This window comes from Aulonocara stuartgranti (genome assembly GCF_965226115.1).
Source record: "Aulonocara stuartgranti genome assembly, chromosome: 16".
NCBI lineage: Eukaryota > Metazoa > Chordata > Actinopteri > Cichliformes > Cichlidae > Aulonocara > Aulonocara stuartgranti.
Window position 1 is genome coordinate 11,460,516 of NC_138952.1, and position 18,762 is coordinate 11,479,277.

Genomic DNA, 18,762 nt, shown 5'->3' on the forward strand with positions numbered 1-18,762 from the left:
TGTCTTTACTGTGTTTTTGTTCTCACCTGGATTGTTTATTCATACACCGAACTAATGACTGAAATCATAATGGACTACACCAGAAATAAGTAAGTAATGCACAGAGTAAGTACACAAAAGTTTTGTTTTTCGGGAGCCCATACTTTTAAAAGTACTGATTCACATCAGCAACAGCTGTAGTTTATTCCAGTAAACAAGAATCTCGCTGAAACATCAAAGAACTGTCACATTCCCTAGAAAATCTTGGGGAACTGGGGAAGTAACAGTGAACACATCCGGAGTGAAAAAGTAAACAAGGCAAAAACTGAAAAAGAGCTTAATTTCTTTAATTAATAATTAAGTGTATAAGGCACTTTAGCTGCCTTAAAGGAAGAAATACTACAAAAACCTAGAAGTTAGTCAAAAGAATAATAGGTCAAAAATGTTAAATGATCAAAACACTCTCTGCTCCACTGAGCAGTAAACAATCACAAGCACACAGCTCAGACAGTAAAGAGAGTAACACTCTGATACTCAGGTGCTCCCATCCTGACCTTAACTACTCCTAGGCCTAATTACTGAATGGAGTCAGCTGAACAGGGCAGTACCTAAGGCAAGGACGAGAACAAAACACAGGCTGTATCCCCTTTACGTCACAGCGGCGCGCCGAAGGCTGTCCCAATTCAAAGGCTGCTCGAAATGCGGCCCTGAAATGCGTCCTTCATTTCCCTGAATTTTTAAGCTTGTGGCAGTGTAGACTTCGTGGCCCAACATATCCCAGAATGCATAGCGCAGCGGTGGGTGTGGATAATTTTGCCGAAAAAAAAACGGCGGATGAGGGGCGCCCGAAGAGTAAACTTTAAGTAAGTACTGAATATAATGTCACTTATTTATGTGCAAATGTTTAATAACGAAGAACATTAAACATTACTGTTGGCCACATGTCGGCAAAGTTATGTGACATTAGTGACGTTTGTACTAACTTGGTTTTAAAGCCTTTACTTTAAAATATACGCCGTTCAATAGCTGAGCTTAATCAGAGAATGATCAAAGCTCATGTAGAAACAAACAAACAAATGAACAAAAGATTTTCTCCTTCATTTCTGTCAATCAAAGCTGTATGACACGTTTCCAGTTGTTAGTATTATGGTTGCTAGGCAACCTGGACAGCGCAACGGAGGCTAGACCGTCCCATTTCACAAGCCTCGCACTTCCGGCCTTAGCGGTCTTTGAGTACGCGGCCCTTGAGGATCGTTGAGGCTGCGTACTTTAAGGCTGCAGACCCTGAATTGGGATACAGCCACACTCACAGACTCAGCAACCATCAGAGGTGATAAACACTACAGTTCCTTGAATGGCCACCAAAGGCTGACTCCAAGGGTCTGCTCCCATCTCATAACACTGAGAGAGCAGAAATAAACGTTTATGGGCTGGCACCAACCCCCCCCCCCCCCAAAAACAAACAAAAAAAAACAACCAACAACTAGTCACCAGCCCACCATGGTATTATAGGAAAAGGCATAAAGCCTTTATAATAAACTTAAACCTACACCACATTCCCTATTCTGGTATTCTAAATAGTACTTAGCAAAAATATAAAACAACCTAATTTATAATTACATATACCCAGTGTTGGGGAGTAACGGAATACATGTACCGCCGTTACGTATTTAAAATACAAAATATGAGTAACTGTACAGGGAGTGCAGAATTATTAGGCAAGTTGTATTTTTGAGGAATAATTTTATTATTGAACAACAACCATGTTCTCAATGAACCCAAAAAACTCATTAATATCAAAGCTGAATGTTTGTGGAAGTAGTTTTTAGTTTTAGCTATTTTAGGGGGATATCTGTGTGTGCAGGTGACTATTACTGTGCATAATTATTAGGCAACTTAACAAAAAACAAATATATACCCATTTCAATTATTTATTTTTACCAGTGAAACCAATATAACATCTCCACATTCACAAATATACATTTCTGACATTCAAAAACAAAACAAAAACAAATCAGTGACCAATATAGCCACCTTTCTTTGCAAGGACACTCAAAAGCCTGCCATCCATGGATTCTGTCAGTGTTTTGATCTGTTCACCATCAACATTGCGTGCAGCAGCAACCACAGCCTCCCAGACACTGTTCAGAGAGATGTACTGTTTTCCCTCCTTGTAAATCTCACATTTGATGATGGACCACAGGTTCTCAATGGGGTTCAGATCAGGTGAACAAGGTGGCCATGTCATTAGTTTTTCTTCTTTTATACCCTTTCTTGCCAGCCACGCTGTGGAGTACTTGGACGCGTGTGATGGAGCATTGTCCTGCATGAAAATCATGTTTTTCTTGAAGGATGCAGACTTCTTCCTGTACCACTGCTTGAAGAAGGTGTCTTCCAGAAACTGGCAGTAGGACTGGGAGTTGAGCTTGACTCCATCCTCAACCCGAAAAGGCCCCACAAGCTCATCTTTGATGATACCAGCCCAAACCAGTACTCCACCTCCACCTTGCTGGCGTCTGAGTCGGACTGGAGCTCTCTGCCCTTTACCAATCCAGCCACGGGCCCATCCATCTGGCCCATCAAGACTCACTCTCATTTCATCAGTCCATAAAACCTTAGAAAAACCAGTCTTGAGATATTTCTTGGCCCAGTCTTGACGTTTCAGCTTGTGTGTCTTGTTCAGTGGTGGTCGTCTTTCAGCCTTTCTTACCTTGGCCATGTCTCTGAGTATTGCACACCTTGTGCTTTTGGGCACTCCAGTGATGTTGCAGCTCTGAAATATGGCCAAACTGGTGGCAAGTGGCATCTTGGCAGCTGCACGCTTGACTTTTGTCAATTCATGGGCAGTTATTTTGCGCCTTGGTTTTTCCACACGCTTCTTGCAACACTGTTGACTATTTTGAATGAAACGCTTGATTGTTCGATGATCACGCTTCAGGAGCTTTGCAATTTTGAGACTGCTGCATCCCTCTGCAAGATATCTTACTATTTTTGACTTTTCTGAGCCTGTCAAGTCCTTCTTTTGACCCATTTTGCCAAAGGAAAGGAAGTTGCCTAATAATTATGCACACCTGATATAGGGTGTTGATGTCATTAGACCACACCCCTTCTCATTACAGAGATGCACATCACCTAATATGCTTAATTGGTAGTAGGCTTTCGAGCCTATACAGCTTGGAGTAAGACAACATGCATGAAGAGGATGATGTGGACAAAATACTCATTTGCCTAATAATTCTGCACTCCCTGTATTCCGTTACAGTTACCGTTTAAAAAGGTGGTATTTAGAATACAGTTACTTTGTTGAAATAAATGGATTACACGGCGGTACTTTCCTGTTTCATATTGTAGCGGGTCAGGACTGTTTGGGTTTTGTTTGACAGCTATGTTCTGTTGTTCCTGGTGGCAGCGTTACGGTTGCCATGGTTACAGGGTGACGCTCTCTCTCTCTGCGTGTTTCCTGGGTGAGAGAGCGCCTTTTTGTTGTTGTTGTGCTAAGCTAATAGGCAGAATGCTACAGGCATAGCTCTAAAGAATGTAGCCTGATGGGAAGTGTAGTCCGTGTTGCAGGGAGAATGGACTGCCATACCCATTATGTGTCTGTGAGCGCCAGGAGGGAGAAAAAGGCGAGTGGAAAAGTATGAGTTATCATCGAGCAGAAACGGGAGCTGGAAGTATGTAAATATAATAATAACCACTGCAGCCAAGAAGAGTGCCTGAGGAACCCAGTTGTAAGTAAGCTATTAAGACTGGACTGTACGCTGTGTTCGTGTTTTCCTCCGAAACAATAAGTTCCGTTGGAGCAGCCTTTTAACGCCTCTCTCTGTCTCTCGCAAGCAAAGTTGACCCACACAACAAAGTAAAGCTATTTTTCGGCTATGGGTCCACACGGAACCCGACATATTAGCCAAAGGTCCCTTTACTATGGTTCGGAGCCGCGGACCTTCAGTAATAGTAATAAATCATAGCAATAGTACATTCACGTAGTTGTAAAAAGCATGATAATATATTAAGTAATCCAAAGTATTCAGAATACCTTACTCTCATTGAGTAACGTAACGGAATACGTTACAGAATACATTTTGGGGCATGTATTCTGTAATCTGTAATGGAATACATTTTAAAAGTAACCTTCCCAACACTGCATATACCTAACTAATAGGGTTGACAACTCCCAGCAAAAAAAGAAAAGAAATTTCATGGCATGCATTTTTAATCTCTCTTTGATATTTGGGCATATTGGGACCTGATGAATGTAAACACAAAGAATTACCAGATTTTTTTTCCCCACCTCATTTTTGTTTCTAAGAAAAATGAGAGCCAGATATGAGGATATTCATATAAAATTTCAATACAAAAAAATAGCAGTATAATGTCCTCGTAAGTGGATATCAGGCCCTTATAGAGCAAAATTGAGTATTTTGGTCTAAATAACCCAAAATGCCATGTACACATATGTGGACCAGGGCCTAGGAGGTAAAATCCCTGTAGAACCGGTCACCGGAACCATGTAAGTTAGCATAATTTGTATTTTGCAAATGAAACTGGAGGAGTTGAACTTACATTTTATGCCATCAGCTTGTCCTAGGTCACGGTTTCCTTCCACATATAGCTTTGCAAAAATTGCATAAAAAGCACTTGCAGCAACAAAAACATAATAATCCAGAAACAAGCTTTGCAGCTGTTCATAACACTTCCTACATTGACGTCAGCGCGAACTATCGCATGACTGCCATTACTTGCCCAAAACCGGAGGTGACGTCATTTCGCGGAAACTGTAGGTTTTTACTTTTGGGGCTTTATAAACCTATCCTGGTGTTTTTAAAAGTCATGTTTGACTTCATGCTTTTCTGAATAGTTTCTGGGATGCTTAGAACTCAAATTGCACTGCTTTAGAAAGTTTATTTTGATGCAAATGCTGTTTTCTTTGCAAATTTGCATTATAGGATTTATTTTGGTTTTTTCTGCAGTATATAAAAATTGGTGTGTCTCAAAAATAAAACTAGACACTCAAGATAAACTTCCTGTTCTTGTAAAATACTTTTGCAACTTTTTTGTATTTAAAGTTTTGAGGGATAAACCTCTTAAATTTCTCTAAGTAGAAATATATGTAAAAAAACAAAAACGATTTTCAATTTTTTTGTAGTTTATTGCACTTTTTTTGCAATTTATGTAGTTACTATAGACTTAATGCATACATTATATATTATTAAAATTTGGGCTATATCAGTTGTATTGATGTATAGCAACTTGAAATGCTCCCACAAATGGCATGTAAAAATATAAAGTAAAGTTTACAGTTTTTGGGGTGGCTGTAGCTCAGGTGGCAGAGCAGGTCAGCCACTAATCAGAAGGTCGGTGGTTTGATCCCAGGCTGCCTCCTGGCTGCATGCCAAATATCCTTGGGCAAGATACTAACCCCATATTTGCCTACTGGTGGTGGTCATAGGGCCTGGTGGCGCCAGTGTTCGGCAGCCTCGCCTCTGTCAGTGCGCCCCGGGGCAGCTGTGGCTACAATGTAGCTTGCCATTGCCAGTGTGTGAATGTGTGTGTGAATGGGTGAATGAAAGAATGTAGTGTAAAGTGCTTTGGGGTCCTTAGGGACTGAGTAAAGCGCTATACAAATGCAGGCCATTTACCAGGCCATTTAAAGTAAGCTCTGGCGGACTTGGTTCTATGGTAGGTCTTAAAGGGTTAATTGACAAAACCGATTTTAATTTAATGCATGTATAAAACAAATGCACAGAAATCTATGATTTTTCTCCAGTAATTAAATAGATTCAACATCTTTCTTCAACAGAATTGCAGACTGCACAGATGGTACCTTCCCAAAGGAAAGAATACTATAACTTACTAGGGTATACACTAGACTTAATATTTACTGAATACAATAATGGATTTCTATACATTTTACATCAGATGAAAACTTTGGTTGTAAGATTCAGATAATTATTTATTAAGTCAGAAATTTCAAATGAGAATAAAAAAGAAAAGTATTTCTTTGTGTCCCCCTTTCCCTGTTAATGCCCTACCTGCTCCCCTGGCAAAAGTTTGCTAGACCCAGCTGTCAGCTACGTAAAAAAAAGGATCAGCTGATCAAGCTTAAATGTGCTGTTGCTCCATCAGTTTCCTCTTTCTGGCGCAGAGAGAAAAGCCGATCAGCTGATCACTGATCAGTTTCATGATTGAATAAGCAACTTTCTAGCTGAAGTCGTACGGGACAAATCACGTTCCTTTTTTCACCTCAACTTTAGAGTTTCACCTCCTCGGCTGTAATTGGTCCAGTCCAGAGTCGATCATGACCAACTGGCCAATTCACCACTATTCATTTATAGCTTTAAAAAAAAAAAGTAAAGAAATGAAACCCCATCGGCCCATAAAAATGAAGAATCATGAGCAGCCCACCGGGCAAATGCCCAGTATGCCCGATGGCCAGTCCAGCCCTGGTGACAACCCCTACTGGTGTAAAAGATTCTATAACTATCCCTTTATATTGTAGTAAGGCTTAATGTTATTCATGAAAGATGCATGGTTAAGTGATTCCTGGTTCCTGCAGTCCTCTCAGATAACATCAGCTAAATCAAATAAAATGAATTCAGACATTTGAGTTTGTTTTTGGTTTTGCAGCTTTCCTGAATTTTGAAATCACGTTATCTGACAATAATAATATATTACTGTGTGATTAATTATACAAAATGACCATCCGACAAGTCTGTACTGCGGGGCCGCGTTGCAGGGGCACTGAAGCCCAGGCCTCCCTCTCCCCACCTCCTCCAGCTTAACAGGCCAGTGCAGCTCCAGACCACCACCCTGTTCTGCCAGTCCAGAGGAATGCCCCTCTGATCTCCATGCAACATTGTAGAGGCGTATCAATCAGGACAGCCCTACAACATCCAGAGCCTTCAGGAACCTCACCCACCCCAGGGGCTCTGCCACCAAGGACTGCCTCAGTGACCTCCCCCACATTTGTCTGTACTCAATTTTTTAAAATAAGTCAAATAAGTGAAATGTTATTCTAACATCTGTGTGTGTGCAATGTGCCCATAAAATCATAAAGCTGTCCAAATGTGACCGTGCTTGTTTGAAGAAAAACAAACCTCACAATCTTGAAGCTTTTAAATAGTCATTTTTAAAAGTAATCATCTTTTTTTATATATATACAATCTGTGGAGAGACTGCTAAGCTAAGAGGAGTCTTTGGGGATCTTAGCAACTACTACTCTATATATTACTACAGGCACTTCACTGGCTGACAGTGATCACACCTGCCCATCTTGTCGCTTGTACTGTAATTGCCACACTCACACATTCAGTGGTTACTTTTCAAAACACGTCCTAGTTCTTTCAAGTTGTTAAAAAAAAACAAATCCACATAGCTGTTTCTCCTTCCCACAAGTTTTAATTGGAAATAAGTGAATAAGCTACATCTTCCTTTCTCAGACTGAATTACATTAACTTTGGTCTATGAATTTCTGCTGTGTAAATAATTGTGCTGAGCTCCCAAGAGAGGTCAGCAGATGTAACTGCCCTGAGATTCATTATTATACATTATCATCTAATGTTACAGAGCTGACTCATTATATGATTATAAAATGTAGGCCTGCTTTTCTAATGTGGGTTCAAAGTGAAATGATGCCACCAATATGTTTTTTTTTTTTTTTTTTTAAATCAATTATTCTACAAAACTATGCCTGGGGAAGGTGTTTGCAGTTCTCACATTGACAGAAGCGCGGTATTAGCGGATGGAAGCACTGGGTTAAGGGAACAGACGAGAGATCCTGAAGGCGGATGTTGGGGTTAGGGGTTGGCTGTTAGATAAAATGAAAGTTTTGGGCTGTAGGGGTTTGAGCTTGTTAGCCAGGAGCTGGGAAACCATACTGTCATTGTTTTATTAGAAGAAAATGAAAGCGAACACCTCTGTTGTTGTCACCACTACTCTTTGCCCACCAATTCTACCTTTTATGATCTTTAAATTTCCTTCTTTATTCAACATGGGAAGGAACTGGTTACTAGTATATTAGAGAGCAGGAACCCACAGATGAGAATTTTCTAAAGTTATTTGAAAGGGAATAGGAAACAGATTGCTTTAGTGTTTTCAAACATGAAAGAAGTACTTTTATATTTACAAAGTCGTGTAATCCTACAGAAAAAAATAGAATAAGTAAAAGTCTGTTTTATATGTATTGTACTCCATCTTATGCTGCAATGCAAAATTATTAGTATTAAGGATCAATGAATAAAAGAAACAGTGTGGTATGAGAGAAATGCAACATTGTGACTTTCTTGAGTTATTATCGCCATATTGTGATGTGTGTTTATGTAGGTGTGTGCATATGTGTAACTTAAACAATGACTAATTTAGTGTAACTCTTTAGGTGCAGCTCACAGTCCTACCTCGACTGTTTTTGGATCTTATCCAAAGCTGTCTGACAGCACATGCCCTCTATTGTTGCTTCTCTTTATTGCGGTTCAGATGGTATTGTATGGTAAATCATGAGGTTACATTTCTGCCTTCATAATTTTAATCAATTTTGACAAGCCACTGACTGAAATGCAACCTCAAACCATGACCGCGTTTTACAGATGACTCACTGCTTTCACTCTGCTGACCTCCTGTACATGAATTTGAACCAGAAATTTCAAATCTTGATTCGTAAGTACCCAAGTCCCAGTTTCTTTGAGGAATAACATGCTGAGTTATGCCTATTTTTCAGCCAAGTCAAGAGTCACCAATCTGTGTTTTTTCCAGATTTTTTATAGAGGCATATGAAGAATTAGGAATAAGTTATTTGTTTTTGTCAATGCTAGCAACAAAGTCCATCTCACCATCTGTCCATTCATCCGTCCATCACTTGCAGCGACCTGTTCAGGGTACACCTTGCCTTTCGCCCTGTAGCAGCTGGGATAAGCTCCATGTTCTTTCCTAAATTGTTATGTGTAGACGCAACACTTGTCGGGTCTTTTGTTAGTTATATGCCTTTTTCTATGGTTGACTCATCAAGTATTTTAAAAAACAACAAGACCATTCTTCTGAAAATGCTCAGATACAAGGACTGCACTAAAAATGAGTAAAGATGGTAGGCAATGTCTAAAGAAAAACTGAAAGAGTTTCAGAAAGCCTGGAGAACTATTGCTCAATGCTGCTTTACAAAAAAAATACCTGAATCCTTAATTAGAAAACAAAGAAATAAGAGGTGGTTCTAGACTTTTTGCACATCACCATATGAGTGCTTATAGAAGGACTTCTCATAAAGTGTTATGGCTCTTGTTGGAAATGATATCTAACTCATTACAGGTGGCATTGTGATTGTACTGCATATTGAAATACAAGCAATTCTTGCATTTGTTTGTAAATGGTAAATAAAATGCAAACAGCCTCACAAAACAAAAAAAGTAGCTGATGTTGACTTGACATGATGCCATACGAATGATTAAAACACAAAATAGCTAAACACTCCTATCAATAATTTTAACAGAATCAAAACTGATGAAATAAGGGGTGATGTATACTGAACAACATTTAATGCCGTGCAACAGCCACTTTTACATTAAATGCTTTTTAATGCTTGGCTTCTTCTTAATAACCGGAGATTTAATAGGCATGTAAAATTTGGTAGGTAGTTTGAAATGGTAGTCAAACCAGAACAACCTAATGTCATGCATGACTGAAAACAGCCAATAATATTAGCATAATCAAGAAAGCTCAAAGGGCAGGGGTGTATATGCATAAATATGTGTGTAAGTACGTCTATGCACATTTTGTCTTAAAAAGAAAGCATGAAGGAGCCGGAGTAGAAAATAAACCCTTGCTTTTCAATAAGCTGAAGCTGCTGACATCTTATTAGGTGTTATCATTATATTACCTCTCATATGACCATTTTACTCAGAGCGTGCTCATATCCTTTTCCGTGTCTGTCCTTGGTGGCAGAGAAAATTCATCTCAGGAGGACTTTATCTGATCTAACTCTGTGTAATGAACCACTCTGTTGAGGCTGTGATGTTGCAGGGTTTCTTCTGCTTCTCATGCCAGCCGGGTACAACAGTAGTGGCAGGCCAATGTGGTTTGCAGCCACAGCTATGTTGTAGACGCATTAAACTCAGACACGAGATTGTGGGAATCTGACGTTAACATTTTGGCCGCTGATAGGGAACAATAAACACAGGGTAAATACAATCCCCTCTGACTCATGGAAGCTCATGAACATGAAGTGCTCAGAAGAGCTGAACAATATGTTTAGCACAGAAGCAAGGGCATTGTCCATCTGGCTTAAAATAATTGCCAGTATAAATATGACATGTCTGCTTGCATCAGATTTTCCCTTTCGCTATGCTTGGATTTGTACAACAAGGGCCCTGAGCATTATTCCTTCCTTCCTTCCTTCCTTCCTTCCTTCCTTCCATCCATCCATCCATCCATCCATCCACACACAGATTTTTGGTAGTACTTTCTATTACAGCTTGGTAATAAAGGAGTAATAGTAAGGTAATAAGCCAAAAACAAGAATGTAATAATGTGGTCATTTAAGTTATTACCAGCAATTACCAAAGTAACAACCACTCAATATGCAAGTAAATCATGGAAGCAACAGTGGTTACAGTTGAGTAATATTATGCTGAAATTTATGTAATTGGAAAATACAGGAAATACAGCTCCGTAATAAAATGGTAATAGTAGGGTAACAAGAAAGAAACAGAACATAATAATATGGTAATTATTACCCCTCAATTACCTGTGGTAGTTTCTGTCTAATGAGCAGGAAACAGAGCTGCAAAATGCAAAACTGCCTGTTTCTATTTAATAATAGATTAATTACCTATTTAATCAAACTGAAAAAGTGTGTGATTAGTGAATAAAGAAAAGACACACACAGACGCACATGCACACACACAACCTGTCAGCTACCCTGAAGTGGAAAAAATGGCTAAGAGAATGAAAAGTTAAAGCTATGATGTGCTTTATCAGGAAAACAAAACTATGTTTTGTGGCAAGCTACTATTAGAATTTGGCAAAAAATGTTCTTGCAATCTGGAAAGTGAATAATACAAATAGCACCCATGTTCATTAAATACTAGAAAGCCACAGTGAGTGAAAAAGACAGGGACAGAGAGAGACCCCTTGTCACGGTCCGTGGAGATAGACCGTGTGGGAATGTGTGTGTTGGACCCAGACGCGAACACAAGCGAAGATGCAGGAGTGGATTAAACAAAAGCGAGCCTTTTATTATGGCTGATAACAGAACAAACCAGAGCGAGGGCAGTATAAGGGTAATAGTTCAAACAGAAAACCTAAACTGGACATAAACTAAGAAAAAGCTATGGCTGGAGATACGGAACACAGGGGGTGGTAACACAGACGACGCGACACAGACTGCATGAAACACAGAGACTAAATACACATGAGGGATGATCAGGGTAAGTGGATGCACACGGGGAACACAGGTGACACTGATAATCATAACAAGACACGGCAGGAGTGAACGCAACACTGATGGGAGATGGGCAAAGTAAAACAGGAAGTACACAGAGGTTCAAACAGGAGGAGAGAGAGCACGGGGAGAACGCAGACATAACGGGCTGGGGAAAACATAGAATAAAACACAAAGAGAGACGAGGGCTCATAAATACACAGAGGGGCACACAGGGGGTAAGAGTCACGAAGGGAAAACACTTAGGGAACAACACAACAGGGCAACAGGGAAACATGGCCTAAATAAGGAACGAAATACAAAAATACAAGGAACTAAGAATACTGGGCCCACATGGCCCAGGACCATGACACCCCTATCCCATAGCTGGGGATCATTCCACCAAAAATGAATTATGAAAGTACTAGACAAACTTAAAAAATGCTGAGTATAGTGTTTTTAAGCAAACTTTATCAACTTTGTGAAACACATGTCTACTTCAAGCTTGTTAAGTCAATTTTTCCTTTGTTTGTGTAAAAAAACAAAACAATGCAGTACTAGGCTGCTGTAGTCGAGAATGTATGTCTAAGGACTCTTTGATGTGCCAAGATGTGGAAACATATTGTTTAAACAAGTTCCACAACTTACAGATCTTTCAGAAAAAAAGTTGAATAAAAAAAGAGGAATTTCATGATAAAGTTTTGTGAGTTTTTGAGGTAGTTGTTGAGTTCTGATGAAATGCCATTATGTAGTCCTTTTATTAACCACAAAATTAGCAGATCAAAAGGGGAGCCTTAGGAAGGTAACTGACTGCCCTGAAAACATCAATCTAGTACTATGTTAACCTTTTTAGTGTTTTACATTGAGCATGCATGGAGCACCAGCTCTCAAAGGCAGTGGTAACTGATTAAACAAGCATTAGCTATCTAGCTTGTTAACAGTATAATATTGCATTTTTATGCTGAGGTTCAAACCACGAACTAAAATGGGGAAGAAAGGTGATTTAAGTGACTTTGGTCATAGGTGCAAGACAGGCTGGTCTTTAGAAACTGCTGATCTACTGGGATTGATCTGAAAAAGAGAAAATATTGAATGACCAGGAGTTTTCTGGGAGAAAATGCCTTGTTGATACCAGATTTCTGAGGACAATGGCCAAACTGCTTCAAGCTGAAAGGAAGGCAGAAATAAATTACTTTTGCTTAGCTGTAACAAATACAAGAAAGATTTACAGAAGAGCACAAAGTGTCAAACCTTGAATTAGATGAGCTACAGAGGCAGAAGATCACATCAGCTTCCACTCCTGTCAGCTAAGAGTAGGAAAATGAGGCTACAGTTCACACAGGCTAACCAAACAACAGACAGTAGGAAAAACATTGCCTGGTCTGATGAGCTTTGATTTCTGCTACAAGGTTTAAATAGTAGGGTCAATATCTGGCAGAAAGAACACTCGAAAGAACGAACCCATCCTGCCTTGCAACCAAATCGGGATTGTTGAAGTGCTGCAGCCTACTTGAGTGTTGTTGCTGACCATGTCCATACCTCTATGACAACAGTGTACCCATTGTTTATGTTGCAAGGTTCAAATAATCTGAAACTGGTTTTCTTCAATATTACACTGAGTTCGCTGTACTAAATTTGGCCTCCACAGCCACCAGATTTCACTTGCACATTATATTTGCTTTTCTGTAAACAGCAGATGCGTTACTCTAAAGGCCTGCTGCCTTTGAAACACAACAATGTCTCCCGGTGCTGACAAGATACTTTGAGGACACAGGGCACACATCAATTGTCTTTAATGATTTTGTATGTGGATTATTACACCGGCGGCATGAAATGTGCCAGAGGAACTCACTATCCTTTTTTGAGATGAAGAAGCACTGGAAAGCCATTAGAAACACCAGTCAATTACGACGCCCGATGGATGGATTTTGCAGTCAAGCGTGGTTAAGTTCAACATAAACTAATGGGGAGTCTTTAAATGAGCTTGACCTGCATATGATTTTAATTAGCTTTCCTGCCCTAAAGGCTTCCATTAACTGTTTAAAAAAAATCAATAGTGCCAGTATTGATGCTGAGCGAGAGCTTAAACGATGTCCTAACACTTCACTGATTCAATCCTGATAGAGAGATAGACTGCACGAGAGAAACACATATGGGTGCTGTTGTTTACAGCCGTTATTTTGATACATCGCTTTTCTAGGCGCCTGAATGTGTTTGTCTCATGCTGCATCCAAATTGGTTTTTCACTGCACATCTTCATGGGAAAATAGAGGGAAAAGATTTACACGACCACATTCATGTGTACACATACTTTAGAAAAACAAATATTCAATATGCCTGAATTCCACTTGAATTTAAATTTGCTCAATTCAATACCATCTAGCTTAATTCCCAACACTGGCTGCCAATGTCAAATGTTTTGAGTGCCTCCGAAGCACCCCACAGACGCTTTCCAGAACTCAGGGATTGAATGAATGAAAGAATTGAAGCTGTCTCCTGTTACTTTGAGTAATCAAAAGAGGGAGTGTCACATTTGGGGAATGTCTAAGTTCTGTGGTTTTATATGTGCTGCTTTTACAAACGACGAGAAAATACTAAAGTAGCGTTTTGTTTTGTGTCATTATTATGCTGCTTTAATGCTGAGGGTCCTTGTCAATGCACTGTAGGTCATCTGTGCAGTGTTCTGAACTCCAAGCATAAACACAGAAATCACACAGATATGACGACACCCACATAAACTGGCTTAAACCTAATTATTGAGAGTTGCTATAAAATCCAACTCAAATAAGTGACAGCCTAGGCAAGCGTGATATGTCAAAATTGCTGCCTAATTGGCAATGAACTCCATCTGAGAGTCCAATCTCCCAGCAATTTGTCAGTATGTGGTATATGTTTAAGTTTACCTTTTCAACTTTCTTACTGAAACGAGATAAGAAGCTTATCTCCTATGTCTTATGTATGAGGATAAATACAGGAGGTAATTAGTGTTTTGAGGGTCTACCTTGGATGTATTTAGAAGAACTATATACAAGAAACAACATTAACTTTACTCAAAGCTATCCAACATCACTTAAACCAGTGTTCGCACATGTGCAAAAGTGGAGGTATGTGCCAAAGTCTCAGGATGCTACATTCATGCTTGCTTGAAAACTTCGACATCATTGTCAACTCCAAAACTGAGTAAGAAGAAGCATGTACATAATTAATCCCTACTCCATGCTCAACACTCTATTGATTCACCATATTCATCATTACCTCCACTTTCCCTAAGCACTTGTATACATATGTACCTCCAAAAAAGGAGAGGAAAAAGAAAGGAAAAATATATAACTAGAAAATCTTGTTCATCAAATATTCAAGTCAAACTAGAGTCGCTTTAAGGCACTGTTATTAGAAAAAACCCCAACTTTAGCAGATGGCACTATCCCTCAGCAAGATAAAGTTGTTGTAGTTTCCTGGATAACATAAGCAGTTGTTGCATTAAGTGTGAAAAAGAACTTTTCTGAGTAATTTCCTTGGTTGGGTGTAGGGTTTCTATCCATTTCACCAAGCAACTTTTTTCTAGCTGCATTTCTTCAGATATTTGAGTACTTGTGTTTAAGATGATGTTGAACATTACATAGGCCCTGTCTATGAATACATAATGCCTCATTTGAATCCACTGAAACTTCACATTTCTTCTTCCATCTCCTGCATTTCAGTCTCAATAGAAAGTCCTGCAATTTCCTAGCCAATCGCCTAAAACAGTCTCTCTTCCTACTGTGACGATATCAGCTTCCTTTTCTAGAGGCATACTGTCACTTCCTGTAGTCTTGGGAAGGAAAAATGGAAGTGACCCTTACGACACTAAATAGCTGTCAACCGAATCTAAACTGGGCCAGTTTCTTGTTCTCCCTCGGCACACCTGCAATCCCCCCCTCCCGCTGTGGTGGCTGTCTTTAGTATGACAGCATAGAAAAGCTCCTTAGACTCCTTTGCCCCATCCAGATGGTGGCTATAACGGCCACCCGGACAATTTATCATGTGTATCTGCTGAGTACAGGGAGTTAACAGGTAATTAAAATCATCAGTCACGCAACAAAAGAATGGACTAAAAAGATGGCAATGAAAAAAGGAAAAAGGAAAGGGACGTTTCTGTAAGTTTTGTGCCATTTTTATGTTCTTGCAGTGATTTGGAGGTATAGTAAGAGAAAGGGAAGAAAGGAAAAGGAAAAAGGAAAACAAAGAAATAAATCAACAAAATCTCGAGTGATAAGCTTTGACATTGGATGGCGTCTAACTTGCAAACAACGAACAACATTTAAACCTTTGTTCTCTTATTGACAATCTGCGCTAAAGTAGTGAAAGGGGGATGAAAAGACAGACAGATACAAAGTGAAAAGGAGCGTTGCACACTGTCACATAGAGAAGGTTTGTGTGCTAGCTAGCCTGTCTGACACTCTGAGGTCCCGTCTTTAATAAGGTCCCAGCTCGCCACTGATCCCTCTTGTTCCCACTTAATGGGGATGTGGAGAAGCAATGACGTGTGGGAAAGGCCAGTGAAACCAGCCCTATACTGGCCCACCACAATCAATACTCATTTGACCTCCACCTCTCTTTCCCCAAAAGTAATTAATGAGAAGAACGGAAGTATCTGGCCGCTGACAGTTGATTTCCCTGCCGGTCCCTGTCCTTAACACCCTGTCCATTCCTCATGCTTCTACTTAAAAGCTTCATTATGGTTGAAACCAAGCATTCAGCATTGGAAAGTGACACAGATATAGGCCGACACAAACGTCAATGTGCATCATGTTCAAACATGTGAGAAAGTAAAAAGGTAACTGGAGAGGTGCTATACACATATCTTTTGGGTAGTTAGATCAAATGGACATGTATTCACCTGCTCACATCTTGAATTTTAAATCATTGAGTTAATATAGTTAATATAATTTGTATAAATAAAGTAGTTAAAGTGGTGTGGTGGAGACCTTGGGTTTGAGTCCCACTGGCTGGCTTTTGGGCTTTTATGCTGTTGAGTCTTCCGAATAGTGGAGTTTGTTACTGCTCTTAAGACCCACCTAATCCTGCTTGGTTTATTCTGATTTTATTGTTTTACTCATATTTATTTATGTCTTGTATTTTTAGTCATGCTTTTACTCTGTGTTGTACATTGTGTGTTTACTACATTCTAGTCATTTTTATTCTGAACCAGAAGAAAATGGATGGATGGATATCTTGCTCTTATATTTCAACATTTTCTCATGTAATATGAACAGACTTATCTAATTGCTCAGAAAAAAACAAAATAAACAAACACAAAAAAACTATCTGCTTCATCTAGACTTCATTTCGTTAGCCTAACCCGTCGCCAGCGACAGGTTATTGTTTAAAGCAGGCGTGGGCAACTCCAGGCCTCAAGGGCTGGTGTCCTGCAGGTTTTAGATATCACCCTGGGTCAACACACCTGAATCAAATGATTAGTTCATTACCAGGCCTCCGGAGAACTTTAAGACATGTTGAGGATGTAATATAGCCAATGTAAATCAGCTGTGTTGGATCAAGGATACATCTAAACCCTGCAGGACCCCGGCCCTTGGGGCCTGGAGTTGCCCACCCCTGGTTTAAAGGGTAAATTAGGTTAGGGTTTAAAGGGCTAGATTGTTCAACCATACTGCTCGCCTAAGCCTCCATCTTACTTGCGTTTAACAGGACATTTCACTAAGATTTTATGATGATAATAATGGCAGTAACAGTGATAGTTTTGCTGACTGTGATTATGGCTTTCTAAAGGGAAATCAACATGTAATTTCAGTGCTGTCTGTGGCTTCCAATTTAGAGAAGAATCAAAATCGTGGTGGAAAAAGTATCGTGGCTCGTTACATAAATACAAACATCAGTGAAAATCAAACAGAATCTAAACTTTTTGTTGCTTCAAAATCCCCTCTCATCCTCTCGCTGAACAGAAGTACACAGGGAGAGCAGTGAAGTGCCAGTATAAATAGCAGTCGACCCTGCTGTAGCACCCACAGTAGACTCACTGCAGCAGCACAGTTTCCTATAGAGCAAATTTCCAGCAGAGCCATCTATACACAAGCCTGCTGTCAAAGTCAGCTATCCTGGAGTTAAAATAGAGCACACAGTTGATACAGTGTTGCATGAATGGGCCATGAAGAATTGTTTGAATCTAGAAGCATGCACTTTGATAGCACTCGTAATGTGCAAGGTGATGGTAAATGTGGTAAAGAATAATGCAATCCCTGTCTGGGCCGATCACACAGTGCTTCAAATAAATGTGCAAAAGGTCACAGTTTGATGTTTTCTGTGGAACAAAGAAAATGCCATTTTGGAGGGAATGTTTCCACTTTCTGTTAATCAACTTCTTCTGCAATTGTGCTGCTTTACTCTGACCGAACACACGCCAACTTTTACTGGTAAATACTTCCAAATATCTGGGACAAAGGTAGTTCAAACTGTTTCTATTAGTTAATCCACTGATTTTCTGTTTAGGTATTAAAGTAGGTGGCGGTTCAAAGGGATAATACAGTGCGTACGTCTTGTGTATGACAATAGAAGGCTTGTCATTGTATTTGATGTCTCACTGTGAATACAATTGAATACAGTGTGAAAGTGTAGTACAAACTTTAAGACCTCAAGCTGAATACGTCTCCAGTGGTTGTTAAAATGTATAAAGGTCTGTGGAGATTTAAGTTAGAACTGCTGTCATTATGAATGGTTTGATGGAGTGAGGTTACTATAATTTCATTTAAATGAACTGAACCGACAAAAGGCATTGACAACTGATTTATCCAACTTTCAGAAGACAATGGCGCTGCATTCTTTGGAGGAAATTCAGCCCGAAGATTGAAGAGGGGATTGAGGTGGGAGTTCAGAGAGAGAAAACTTCAGAGAACATCCATCAGGATTGCAGAACAATGAATCCAATCACTCTGTATTAATGAGCCAATGCTTAAAATAGTTCCCGTTGTGAGGTGAAGTCAGGGGAAATGATCTTTGCAGGAGGGGAAAAGCTTCCTGATAAAAGTCTGGGCATAAATCATTTTGTGCAAGAGAAATAGCAAATCTCTTTTCCTTCAAATTCTCCACCTGCTCTTAGCACTGCTGAATAGCGATCCTTGGGAATAGCTATTCTTAACAGTGGCTGCGAATAGGTGACTTACAGCTCTTCTGGACTGCCCACAGGAGCTGACTGGGGGTATTCTATATGGCCACACACAACACTGCAGAGCATGTGGTCAGCTCAGTGATGGTCTGAACAACTTAAAGCAAAACTGGCATTAAGGTATTTTCCAGGCAGATCCTGAAGATTATCTAGTAGATTTGTGTGTTCATGAGGAAACTTCAGAAAAGCATAAATTGCTTCAGTAATTTTTATAATGTTG

At 39.7% G+C, this 18,762-nt stretch overlaps 1 protein-coding gene across 1 annotated transcript in view; it reads right to left on the reverse strand.

The window, feature by feature from the left end:
• LOC309691352 (ephrin type-A receptor 6-like) overlaps positions 1-18,762 on the reverse strand; it is a 183,806-nt gene that overhangs the window by 31,604 nt on the left and 133,440 nt on the right. The gene's annotated exons all lie outside the window — the stretch shown is intronic.